Here is a 12,976-nt window from a genome sequence, read left to right on the forward strand (position 1 = left end):
GCGGCTGCGCGGACTATTCACTCCCGCCCCCACCTCCCACGCACCCGCTGAAAAACCGGATGGAGACAGAGCCTACGCCAGTTAGGACCTTAGACCACACACTTTCAGACGTTGACAAAGACCCAGCTTAGCGTAACAAAGCAGAACTGGTAATTTCAGGGCGCACACTGTGACCCTGTGCTTTGTGCTAATGACCTCACCAAATCCTCATGTTGATGCTTTGTGGTGTGGCATTATTGGCATTTTACACATGGGAAAAAATCTACTCCTGAAGAAATGAGGACCTCTGAGGAAAGCTACAGAGGTGTGTTAAGCAGCGCCCCCCCTCCCAGCTTCCCTGATACCTGCAGGGGTCTAAGTGACTGTGATTTTTTTTTGGGGGGGGGGGGTTCGAGACAGAGTCCTGGAGCTCACTTTGTAGACCAGGCTGGCCTCGAACTCAGAAATCCGCCTGCCTCTGCCTCCCAAGTGCTGGGATTAAAGGTGTGCACCACCACCACCCGGCCGACTGTGATATTCTTAATTTTCAAAGGTGTTCTGCGCAAGAATATTCTCTGTAAGTCATTTCTCCGAGCATTGGCTGGGAAATCTAATTCTGAAAACTTGAAAGCTTACAGTGAATCATGCTCTATTGCCATTACAAGAATAATGTCATACGCCGCCCAGGTCAGACCAGATACGTTTTTTTCCGCATTTGTTCCAAAGTTACTCAAAACAGTCTGCTCTCAAGGTCTCTGCAATTGAGCTTACTTGATAGTATTTTCCTGCCAGTCTCCTCTACCAAATGCTCGTTTCCCACCTGAACTTAGCTTGTGTGAAACAAAACCCAGCATCTTTACAATTAAGTTCCTTGAGTGGCTAGGTTTCCAGCGCCTGCATATACAGGTAGTCAAACCCCACCGGGCAGGAAGGAAAAAAAAAAATCCTGGATTAGGCTTCAAAATCCTACCAATCCCTGAGTTTGTCCCAAAAACAGACTACAGAATTCCACCAATCACTGAGCTTACCCTAAGGTCATGCCACAGAATCTCACCAATCACTGAGCTTGCCCCTAGAGCAGGTTACAAAATTCCACCAATCCAGGAGTTTGCTCAAGATCAGACCATAAAATCCCACCAATCCGAAACTACCCTGGAAAGTGCCCCCTCCAATCCCATTCTATATTATGCTTGCCTCGTATGTGGTTCCTTGCTGCTTTTTGCCTGGGTAGAGACGATCTTTTTCTTGTATCTTTCCCAATACATCTCTTGTGTGAGGCGGTACTTTGTAGTATTCCTAGGCTCCCGAGACGACTGAACTTGGATCTTCGCAACAGCAGGTGCTCTTCACCACTGAACCATCTGTCCGGCATGAGTGTGTTCTCATTCTCTCCCTCCCCTTTTACCAAGATTTTGCACCTGAGCTAGCTCTTACCTCACAAAGATCCTCCCGTTTCAGCCTTTGAGCCCTGGAGTTCTAAATGTAAGCAACAATGCTCAAGTTTTTTTTAGTTTTTAATTATTATTTTATGTATGTGTGTGCTACATGAAAGCTTAGTGCCCTTGTAGGCCACAAGAGGGCATCAATTCTCCTGAAACTGGAATTACAGCCTGAGTGATACGTTTTCTCTACCAAAGAAATAAGGCAGTTCACACCGAGCGTGGTGGCACACACCTTTAATCCCAGCACTCCGGAGGCAGAGGCAGACGGATTTCTGAGTTGGAGGCCAGCCTGCCTGGTCTACAAAGTGAGTTCCAGGACAGCCAGGTCTAGACAGAGAAACCCTGTCTCCGGGGGTGGGGGGGCGGGGGGGGGAGCCAGTTCAGCCAAATTAAGAGTAAAAAGGCAGGCCTATTTGGGAATAGGCCCCTTGAGTTCACCAGTCACAGGGGTCAAAACCAGAAGAGGTTGGAGACAGATTGTGGTGTGAGAGCCGATTGGGGTTGGGGATAGGGTAGGAGGTGTTCAGGGGGACTTGGCACCTGTCAGGAATGCTGGACTGGACCTTTCTGCTGTTTATCTGCTCAGAGGTTTTCTGAGTGGGTGGGGTTGGAGGGAGAGAGAAGAAATGGAATTTGCTGAACCTTGTGGGGGCAGGGGTCAAGTTGAGGACTTCAACTTAAGGGTGAGCCATACAAGTGGGTGCTAGGAATTGAACTGATGTCCTGTGGAAGAGCTGCCAGCTTTTCTCTTTTGATACTGGGCAGCAGCATGAGCCCTGGCATCCTGAGAGAAACAACCCATGCTCTAAGGTGAATGAGGAAGTTCTCTGTGTTAGAGGCATTCAGTGCATTTTCAGTTTACAGTGGGGGAATCGCTCTAACTGGATGTTGGGGCGTGGTTTTGTGCTCTGTATGTTCGGATGCTGATTTCTATATTTCTATGCCCGGACATCTAGTTGCAGTTGGGAGTATGGCATGGTCCAGCATCTCTGGTCTCACTGTTATGTAAAAGTTGTTTTCTATCATCTCTGATTGGTTAATAAAAGAGCTGATCAGCTCGTGACTGGGCTGGAAAGGACAGAGGAGGTGGGACATCTGAGTCCCAATGGGCGTGGGGGAGGAGAGGAGAGAAGGTGTGGAGAGATCGTGTGGAGGGACCAGGAGGATTCGCCATGAGGACACACATGGGGCAGAGTGAACGGGGTAAGGCTCAGATGGAAGGAAAAGGACCATGTGGCTGGAAAGCAGGCAGCCTTAGAGGGTCAGAGTAACCTGTCCAGCACAGTAGCAGGAGGTTGTTGATAAAAATACCAGATCTCTGTGTCATTTACCGGAGAGCTGAAAATGGAATAGAACAGCCATGGATGCCCTGCAGCTATTTGGGGGAGGGGGAGGTTCTATTTGGGGAGAATTTGATAAAAGGCTGAAGGGATGGCTCAGGGGTTAAGAGCACTTGTTGCTCTTCAAGAGAACCCATGTTCTGTTCCCTACACCCAAGCTCCAACTGGCACCTGTATGAATGTGCATATTCCCATACATCTAATTAAAAATGAAATAATAAGTTTATTTGATTATAAAATTTGAACCAGGATGTAGATTTTTATTTGCTTTATTTTATTTTTTTTTATTTATTTTTTATTTTTTTTGGTTTTTCGAGACAGGGTTTCTCTGTGTAGCCCTGGCTGTCCTGGAACTCACTTTGTAGACCAGGCTGGCCTCGAACTCAGAAATCCGCCTGCCTCTGCCTCCCGAGTGCTGGGATTAAAGGCGTGCGCCACCACGCCCGGCTTTATTTTATTTTATTTTACTTATTTTAGTTTTTCCAGTCAGGGTTTCTCTGTGTAGCCTTGGCTATCTTGGAACTCACTCTGTAGACCAGGCTGGCCTCAACCCACAGAGATCTGCCTGCCTCTGCCTCTGGTGTACTTCGATTAGAAGCATACACCAACACAACACAGCTATTTTTAAAAATTTTAATGTTTTTGTCTGAATATCTGTGTCTGTGCAGTGCTGTTAAAGGCCAAATTTCCCTAGGGTGGAGCTATAGAGGGTTGTGAGCTGCTTTCTGGGCGTTGGGACTCAAACCCAGGTTCTCTAGAAAATCAGCTACTATTCTTAACTGCTGAGCTGCCTCTCCAGATCAGCTTTCACTTGTTAAAACTTCATCATTACTGTGAGTGTGTGTAAATGATGTCTGTGAGAGTGTGGGCCTGAGTAGCATGGCACCTGTGTGCAGGTCAGAGGGCAATGTGGGCTGCATAGGAAGATTGTATCTCAAAAACAAAACAACAGTGAAAACTGTCTTGTGGCGTACACCTATAATCCTAGACTTGGAGGCTTGGCAAGATGATCAGGAGTTCAAGGTCATCTTCAGATACTTACTAAGTTTGAGGCCAGTCAAGGGCACGTGATACTCTGTTCTCAAAAAGTTGGTGAGGTGGCTCCATGGATAAAGGTGCTTGCTGCTAAATCTGAAGACCAGAATTCAGTCCCCGAGAACTTACTGTGGAAGGAGAACGTCCACCCATAGAACTTACCTCTAGGTTCCACATATACACCGTGTGTGGCATGTGTGCACACTCACATGCATTGCTTGCTCTCTCACACACATTAAATAAACAAATGCACACACACATACACATTCAACTAAACTCACATGCACCAAGAAGGAATGGAGAAGATACCTGCTCCTTGAGCCGCTGGCTGCATTAAATCCAGAAGCACATGTAGAATGGCGTCTGATTAGATTAGGCGTCCCTCTCATTACTGCACTAGACAATGCCCTTTCCATGATCTTATTTAGTTCTCAAACCAAGTCTCTGCTTTATTTCATTATCCTCATTTTACATATTGAGAAAACAGGCTTCGAAATGTTAAGGAAACTTGTGCCAAAAGCACAGCTCTATGCAGGGCAGGTTATTCACTCAGACGGGCAAGAGAGGTGGCAAAGACAAAAATACAAAGTTGCTAAGCAACACATAGGCCCCAGTTATCAGTAGGAGTAGGCTATGATTAGTCCATCAGCATCCTGGAAGAAGCAGAAGTCACAGCGAACACTAAAAGAGATACTATTCTTTTTGAGATGTACTTATTTATTTTAAAGAGTTATTATGCATACGTTGTCCTGCCTGACTGTATGCCTGCAGGCCAGAAGAGGGCACCAGATCTCATTACAGATGGTTGTGAGCCACCATGTGGTTGCTGGAAATTGAACTCAGGACTTCTGGAAGAACAGTCAGTGCTCTTAACTTCTGGGCCATCTCTCCAGGCTCAGACAGCTACTTTTTTTTTTTTTTTTTTTTTAAGCTCCATCTAAGAACCAGGTTCTGGCCGGGCGGTGCCACACATGCCTTTAATCCCAGCACTTGGGAGGCAGAGGCAGGTGGATTTCTGAGTTCCAGGCCAGCCTGGTCTACAAAGTGAGTTCCAGGATAGCCAGGGATACACAGAGAAACCCTGTCTCAAAAAACAAACAAACAAACAAAAAAAAAACCCAAAACAAAACAAAAAAAGAACCAGGTTCTGTACTAGGCACATTACTGCATTGCATTCCTTCCCAGTCTAAGAAAGAGACCTTATTTTCCCAATCCAAGGCAGGCTCCCAATGAGGAGGTAGGAGCTACTTCAGCAGACAGCAAGCAAGGAGGGCAAAACCATCAACCCTTTTAGTGCAGGACAAGAGAGCCCTGTCACAGACCCATGCTCTGGAGGCAGTCACACCCGTGGGAGTCTCTGGAAAGGAAACTCAGGCAAGGGCTTCGGCGCACCCAGCCATGGGTGCGGAAATGTCCTACAGGACTTCAGATCGGTCCAGGGGGAGATAAGGCTTTTGAATGCACGTTCACTCGGTTTCTGTGGACCTGATAAACCTTTAACTACACATTCCTCTGTTGTGGTAAATCTCCACCCCAAATAAGCCTGGCCAATGAAAACACAATTCAGTAAATATGAATGCCTGCTGTGCGCCTAGGTTGGGCAGATCTACCAGGACACTGCGGTCTTCCCATATAAGAGACCCCTTGGAACTTCGGTTTCTCCAGACCAGGTGCTTCTGCTCCGCTTTCCTTCTTCCTCCTCTGTCATCCTCTCTCTTTCTCTCCCAAAACCTTCAGCTCCACCTTCCCCTCTCTTTCTCTGCCCAATCATTGGCTCTGTCCTTTATAAATTATGGCGAGAAGAAGGTTTACAGGAAATCACCTGAGTGCTGACTCATTCCTTATTCGAAGCCCCTCACAGGAGATCAGAATTAACATCAAATACAATTAGCTCCAGGGCTGTCCGCAACATTCCTCTTACTATTTATCTACTTTTTTCTAGTTAGAGTCTTATATCTTAGCAGGCCTCCAACTCACTACCCACCTGGTGACCTTGAACCTTTGGGTCCTCCGGCCTCCTCCAGAAGGCTGAGATTATGGGTGTGACCCACCAGTTTTAGGTGGTGTGCTGCAGACCAAGCTCCGGACTTTGTGTGCAGGGCTCAGGGCCAATGTCAGAGAGTTGCCTGATCCCTGTTTGTGGGACCAATGCCCCAGCCCAGCTGAGCCTTGTAGCTTCCAGGACTGTTACAACTGCAGATGTCCTTCCTTCTTTCAGTGTTCACTGAGATACAAGAGCCAAGGGGCCTCAGGGCCAAATTCTCACTCTGTCCCCAGAGGCTCACTATCTTCCATCTTCTTCATCAGAACAAGCCCATTTTGATTTGGCATTCAAAGAAGAGACCAGATGTCAGCAACAAGAGAGATTTGAACCTGTCAGTTTTCAAGACATTCTCTCCTCCCATCTACTCATCAACTGCCCCAGCAAAACTAGGCCTGTCCTTAGTCCCAGCTGCAGCTTCAAGTACCGTTCCTCCTATATCGAGCAGGACCTGTGTGGATTCTCCTCTTCACTGCTTACAGTGTGGAGATATTCTTGGGGATTTCAAATCCAACAAGCCCCAGATAACTGTGTTGTGTTCCATCGGCATCCTTCACTACCTGTGATGAGTACCTTGGTTGTCAGCTTGACCACATCTGCCATTAACTAAAACCCAGTAGCTGGAGTCACCTGGGAGGGGTTTTTCTTTTGAGACAGGGTTTCTCTGTGTAGCCCTGGCTGTCTTGGAACACACTCTGTAGACCAGGCTGGCCTCGAACTCAGAAAATCGACTGCCCCTGCCTCCCAAGTGCTGGGATTAAAGGCGTGTACCACCACGCCCGGCTCCAAGGCAACTCTTATAAAAACATTTAATTGGGGCTGGTTTATAGGTTCAGAGGTTCAGTCCATAATCATCAAGGAAGGAACATGACAGCATCCAGGCAGGCATGGTGCAGGCTGAGCTGAGAGTTCTACATCTTCATCTGAAGGCTGCTAGCAGAATACTGACTTCCAGGCAGCTAGGTTGAGGGTCTAATAGCCCACACCCACAGTGACACACCTACTCCAACAAGGCCACACCTTCGAATGAATCATGCCACTCTCTGGGCTGAGCATATACAAACCATCACAGGCAGCTTCTTCATGTAACTTGTTTGTGCCTTCAGGACCTGCTTGGGCCCAATCACATATATATATATATATCACTTCCATTTGATAATAGATTGCTGCTGTGCACACCCTACTTTATGACTTGGTGGGTCAGATAGCACTCAGACCATGATGGACAGCTCAGACCACATAGTAACTTGATAACCCACTCAAATATTCAGTTTCTACTAAGGCCCAATAGCAGGCAAAGACTTGTCTCTCAAAAGGTGAATCATTGTCTACAGATGATGGTAGAACCTTGCTCCAAAATCTCAAAGGTCTCTCCTGTGATTCACTTATAGGGACCTCACAAAGGCTCCACACAGCATCCGTCTCTGCCACTTACATTCTGTCAGGTCTGCTGCTACTGTCTAAGAGGTAGAACAACCTGCACAGCAGCCTGAACTTGTTCAAAGAGGCTCCTCCTGTCCCAGGACCCTTGAAAGCTAGCAGATCTCTGAGTCACTTGGCATATGGGCCAAAGAAGAGCACCCAGGTGAGGAATGTACTGACTCCAAAGTCCAAATAGACCCACTAAGCACTGTGTCTCTTTCTTGGTGGTGCGAGGGGTGCGAGGGGCCAGGTGCAATAACTTAGAAGTGTAATGTTCATCTTAGAGATCATACATTTGCATGCCCCACACCACTGAGCACCAAAGAATTTCACTGAGGTGGAAGGCCCTTGGATTTTGGTTGGTTTTATTTCCCATCCTCGGATGCAGATATGTTAGCAACAAAGTGGTTGCTACCTTTTGCCCACTTGGCCCAATCAGCATAATGTTTTCTTATAGAGAATCAATGTGGAAGAGACAGACAGTCAAGTTTCCTTCCAACTAAGTTATGACACTTTGCCTGTGCTGACCACTACGGGGTAGGCCACTATAGACATTGCTTGGTCTATGCTGTCTATTACGAGAACTATGTTCACTTTGCCTTTGGCAATTCACTGCTACCACCTGGCCCCAGACATCTCCAGACCCAATCAAACCCTTTGCATCTGAGCATCAGCATCTCTAACTCTAAAGTCTGGCACAAAGAAAAGGGCAACAACAAAGCTCTTCAAATGTGCTGGTGCCCCTCTCACCATGTCTTAGGGTTTTACTGCTGCTGTGAACAGACACTGACACCGTGACCAAGGCAAGTCTTATAAAGGATAACATGTAATTGGGGCTGGCTTACAGGTTCAGAGGTTCAGTCCATCATCATCAAGGTAGGAGCAGGGCAGCATCTAGGCGGGTATGATGCAGGAGGAGCTGAGAGTTCTACATCTTCATCTGAAGGCTCCTAGTGGAAGATTGACTTCCAGGTAGTTAGGGTGAGGGTTTTATAGCCCACCCCTACAGTGACACACCTACTCCAACAGGGCCACACCTTCTAATAGTGTCACCCTCTGGGCCGAACATATACAACCATCACATACCATTTTGCTTCTTATAAGATTAGTGAAGGGAGCTGGGCGTGGTGGCGCACGCCTTTAATCCCAGCACTTGGGAGGCAGAGGCAGGCGGATTTCTGAGGTCGAGGCCAGCCTGGTCTACACAGTGAGCTCCAGGACAGCCAGGGCTACACAGAGAAACCGTGTCTCAAAAAACCAAAAAAAAAAAAAAAAAGATTAGTGAAGGGGCTTGGCGAGATGGCTCAGTGGGTAAGAGCACTGACTGTTCTTCCTAAGGTCCTGAGTTCAAATCCCTGTAAACAAATGGTGGCTCACAACTACCCGTAATGAGATCTGACGCCCTCTTCTGGCACATCTGAAGACAGCTACAGTATACTTATGTATAATAACAAATCTTAAAAAAAAAAAAAAAAGATTAGTGAAGATCAAGTCTTCAGGGCCTTATCATTGTGGGCTACTAGGATTTACACAGTGTACCCACTCTAGCATTGTAAGTTCCCTGAGCCTTGAGATCACCTTATCAACACTAAGCCAAGGGATATCAGGCATCTCCAACTCCTGTTCAGTAGGCCATCTTTTGACAAACACTTCAGCCAACCTTCCAAACAAATGTTTGACACCTTTTTTCTTTTAACTGTGCCACCTTTAGTAAACCTAGATTCTTCACTCAATAACCCCATATCAATAAATTCAGCCTGATTCAGTTTTATGTTCCTTCCATCATTACCCCACACCCATACATATTTCCCAGACTTCTGCTTGAATTAGTAAACTTGCTAAGCCCTAGTAGTAAATTGGAGCACATTTTCTTTCTTTTCTTGGGGGGGGGGGGCTGTGGTTTCAAGACGGTTTCTATTTTTTTTTTTTTTTTAAAGATTTATTTATTACATGTAAGTACACTGTAGCTGTCTTCAGACACCCCAGAAGAGGGCGCCAGATCTCGTTACGGATGGTTGTGAGCCACCGTGTGGTTGCTGGGATTAGAACTCTGGACCTTCGGAAGAGCAGTCGGGTGCTCTTACCCACTGAGCCATCTCTCCAGCCCTCAAGACGGTTTCTCTGTGTAGCCCTGGCTGTCCTGGAACTCACTTTGTAGACCAGGCTGGCCTGGAACTCGGAAATCTGCCTGCCTCTGCTTTCCAAGTGCTGGGATTAAAGGCATGCGCCACCATGCCCGGCTTGCTTTGTGCTTTTAATCAGCATCTAATATATGATATGGTTTCTCCCATAGCTTGGATCTACTAGTCCAGGAATCAAGGGGTGAAAAAGGAAATAGCTCCATTCACTATCACGCCTAGTGGCCAACTAGATTTCTTTGCTTCCTGTTCCCACAACCTTCAATTCTGCTGGCCTAGTTTTGGTTCCAGCGTGGGGAGCACTCCTGCAAGGAGCCACAACAAACATTCCATTGAATTGGAAGCTCACCAGCTCCTCCCCCCTGCCCCCCCCCCCCCCTCCGAGAGTTTTCCTCTTGGCCACTTCCAGCTTCAAATGCCCTTAAACCTACAGGTAAGAAAGGAGTAACACTGTTAGGAAGTGTGATTGATACAGATTACCATCAGGAAATTTGAATTGCTTCTCTACAATGGAAGTAAGAAAGACTATGTCTGGAGTGCAGGAAATCTATTAGGGCATCCCTTGGATCTACCATATCATCCTGCGATTAAAGTCAATGGGAAATTACAATAACCTAACTCCTCCAGAAAAAGTCAAGACCTGCTGAGCTGTTTGCTGAGGATGGAGGAAATACGGAATGGGCAGTAGAGGAAGGTAGTCTTAAATACCAGCTATGAACACATGACCAGTTGTAGAAATATAAGTGACAAGGGTGTTTCTGTCATATATTGTTAAGAATGTGTTTGTATAGATATTTGTGTTCTCTTTCTATCTCTATCATGTGATGTAACATCAATTATAAGAGAATGTCCCTCGTGGAACATTGGCCTCTATTCTTACATTTATTTATTTTTATTTATGAGTACACTGTAGCTGTCTTCAGACACACACACCAGAAGAGGTTATCAGACTCCACTACAGATAGTTGTGAGCCACCATGTGGTTGCTGGGAATTGAACTCAGAACCTCTGGAAGAGCAGTCAGTGCTCTTAACTGCTGAGCCATTTCTCCAGCTTTTCCCTATTCTTAAATTTATCATGCATTTGCGGTGGTATGAAGGATAGGTATATCTATCATATTAACAGGAATTATGACTTGGTTAAATAAATAATGCATTGGTGATTGTATGAGATAGTTACATCATGTTTGGCATAATTATGACCTGGTTATTATTTTCATTTGGAAATTAAACATGGCATAAGGCGATATGATTGTGTCAAGTTGGTGAGGGGGGCAGAGCTCTGGTGGCCTGTTTGGTTGTCAACTTGACTATATCTGGAATTAACTAAACCCCAAGTGGCTGGGTTCACCTGTGAGGGATTTTATTCTTAATAATTTGAAGTGGGTTCAAGGCAGGTTTCTCTGTGTAGTTCTGGCTGACCTAGAACTCAGAGATCCACTCGCCTCTGCTTTCAACATGCTGGGATTAAAGGCCTTGTACACCACAGCCTCCGCCTCTCTACCTCATCATTCACAGAATTGCTGGTTAATCTTGACCCTCAGGGAGGATCCACCTTTACTATGAGCCGTACCTTCTGCGGGCAGCTTATTACGAGCAGGGAAGAAGGAAGCTTGCTCTTTACCTGCTTGCTTGAACTCTCATTGGTAGGTTCATTCTTTCATTAGCACTAGAGACTTCTTCAGGATTCCAGCACATACTGAAGACCACTGGAGACGTCCAGGCACTGAACAACTATTGGATTCTTGGATTCTCTGTTCGTAGACAGCCATTGTTGGACTAGCGGGACCACTGCCTGTAAGCCACTCTAATAAATTCCCTTCATAATCATGTGCCAACATGCATGGCTCCTTGTTTTTGACAGGGTCTGTGCAGCCCTGACAGATCTGGAATTTACTGAGATCCACCTGTCTCTGCCTCCACCTCCTGAGTGTTGCCTTTAATTGAGTCTTACTGTGTAGGTCAGGCTGGTCTGGAACTTGCTACCTAGCCAACTTTACTTTTAACTGAAAACAGCCCTTGATGCCTCATCAGCTCCTAAGAGTCGTCTCCAGCTTCCCCTTCTCTTGCTCATCATTCAAGGAATTGCTGGTTGACCTTGAACCTTCGAGGTGAGCACCAGGAGCTTCCTTGTCCAGCTCTCAATGCCCCACCTTTATGGCTGTGACTTCCTGATTCCACTTCCTCCGCTTTGGACACCATCTACTTCCTACCTACCTAACCATCTTCCATTCAAATACTACCTCCTGGCCAGGAGTGCAGAGGCAAGATGGCCAAGAGTTCTAGACTATCCTTGGCTACACAGTCAATTTGTTATTCTTGGTTAATGAGCCTTAAAGCAAACATACAAAAGACTGGGCATGGTGGCACATGCCTTTAATCCTAACACTCAGGAGGTCAGCCTGGTCTATATACCAAGTTCTAAGCTAACAAGGGACACATGGTAAGGTTGTCTGAAAAGGGTTGGTGTGTGTGTGTGTATGTCAAGTGAAATGGCTCAGTGGTTAAGAGCACTTCCCAAAGACCTGGGTTTAATTCCTGGTACTCACATGGCAGCTCACATGTCAGATCCAGGAGATCTGACACCTTCACACAGAAATAAGTAGAACTAAATAAATCATTGAAAAATGAACGAGCACTTCTGCCTTTTTTTTTTAAAGATTTATTTATTTATTATATGTAAGTACACTGTAGCTGTCTTCAGACACACCAGAAGAGGGAGTCAGATCTTGTTACGGATGGTTGTGAGCCACCATGTGGTTGCTGGGATTTGAACTCCTGACCTTTGGAAGAGCAGTCGGGTGCTCTTACCCACTGAGCCATCTCACCAGCCCCCCCCTTTTATTTATTTATTTATTTATTTATTTATTTATTTATTTATTATATGTAAGTACACTGTAGCTGTCTTCAGACATTCCAGAAGAGGGCGCCAGATCTCGTTGCGGATGGTTGTGAGCCACCATGTGGTTGCTGGGATTTGAACTCTGGACCTTCGGAAGAGCAGTCGGGTGCTCTTACCCACTGAGCCATCTCACCAGCCCCCCCCTTTTTTTTTTTTTTTTAACCAGGTAAACCTCAGGAAAACTGACCTGAGAACAGGAAGGGGTTCACACAGAAGTCTGCAGCTAAAGCTAACGAAATTAAAAAAAAAAAAAATCAGGGTCCTGATAAAATTACCTTTCCTGACTAATTGGACATAAAAGACCAGGCTAGCTTCAAATTATGTAGTGAAGAGCAGCCTTGAATTGCTGTCCCTCCAGCCTGTTCCTCCTAAATGCTAGGATCACAGGCATTTATCACTGTGAATGACCTGGCTATTAAAGTGTGTGTGTGTGTGTGTGTGCTTCTGCATTCACACCTCCCTCTAAGCACGGACCCCACCGACTCCCATCTCTCCCACCCTCCTCTTCATCGGGAAGTGGCCAGATCTGAATCAGTGCCCTTATACCCAGAGGCTGGGATGCTTGGCTGGAACCCCTGCTCATCCCCTGCACAAGAGAAGAAAGCCCAGCTGCTCCCTCCCCAACTCCACTGTAAGAAAACTCGGGGCTACGGAATCATCTCCCTTTCTCTAAACTCC

General features: G+C 46.3%; 1 long non-coding RNA gene across 1 annotated transcript; it reads left to right on the forward strand.

Moving 5' to 3' along the window:
* The first annotated feature begins 78 nt into the window (after positions 1-78).
* LOC110300993 (uncharacterized) lies at positions 79-11,122 on the forward strand. The gene is made up of 3 exons (XR_002378651.2): positions 79-304; positions 7,229-7,422; positions 11,064-11,122. It is a non-coding gene; the product is annotated as an uncharacterized LOC110300993 (long non-coding RNA).
* Positions 11,123-12,976: the final 1,854 nt, after the last annotated feature.

This window comes from Mus caroli, unplaced genomic scaffold, assembly GCF_978045245.1.
Source record: "Mus caroli unplaced genomic scaffold, Mus_caroli_1 scaffold_11, whole genome shotgun sequence".
In the NCBI taxonomy this organism is placed as follows: domain Eukaryota; kingdom Metazoa; phylum Chordata; class Mammalia; order Rodentia; family Muridae; genus Mus; species Mus caroli.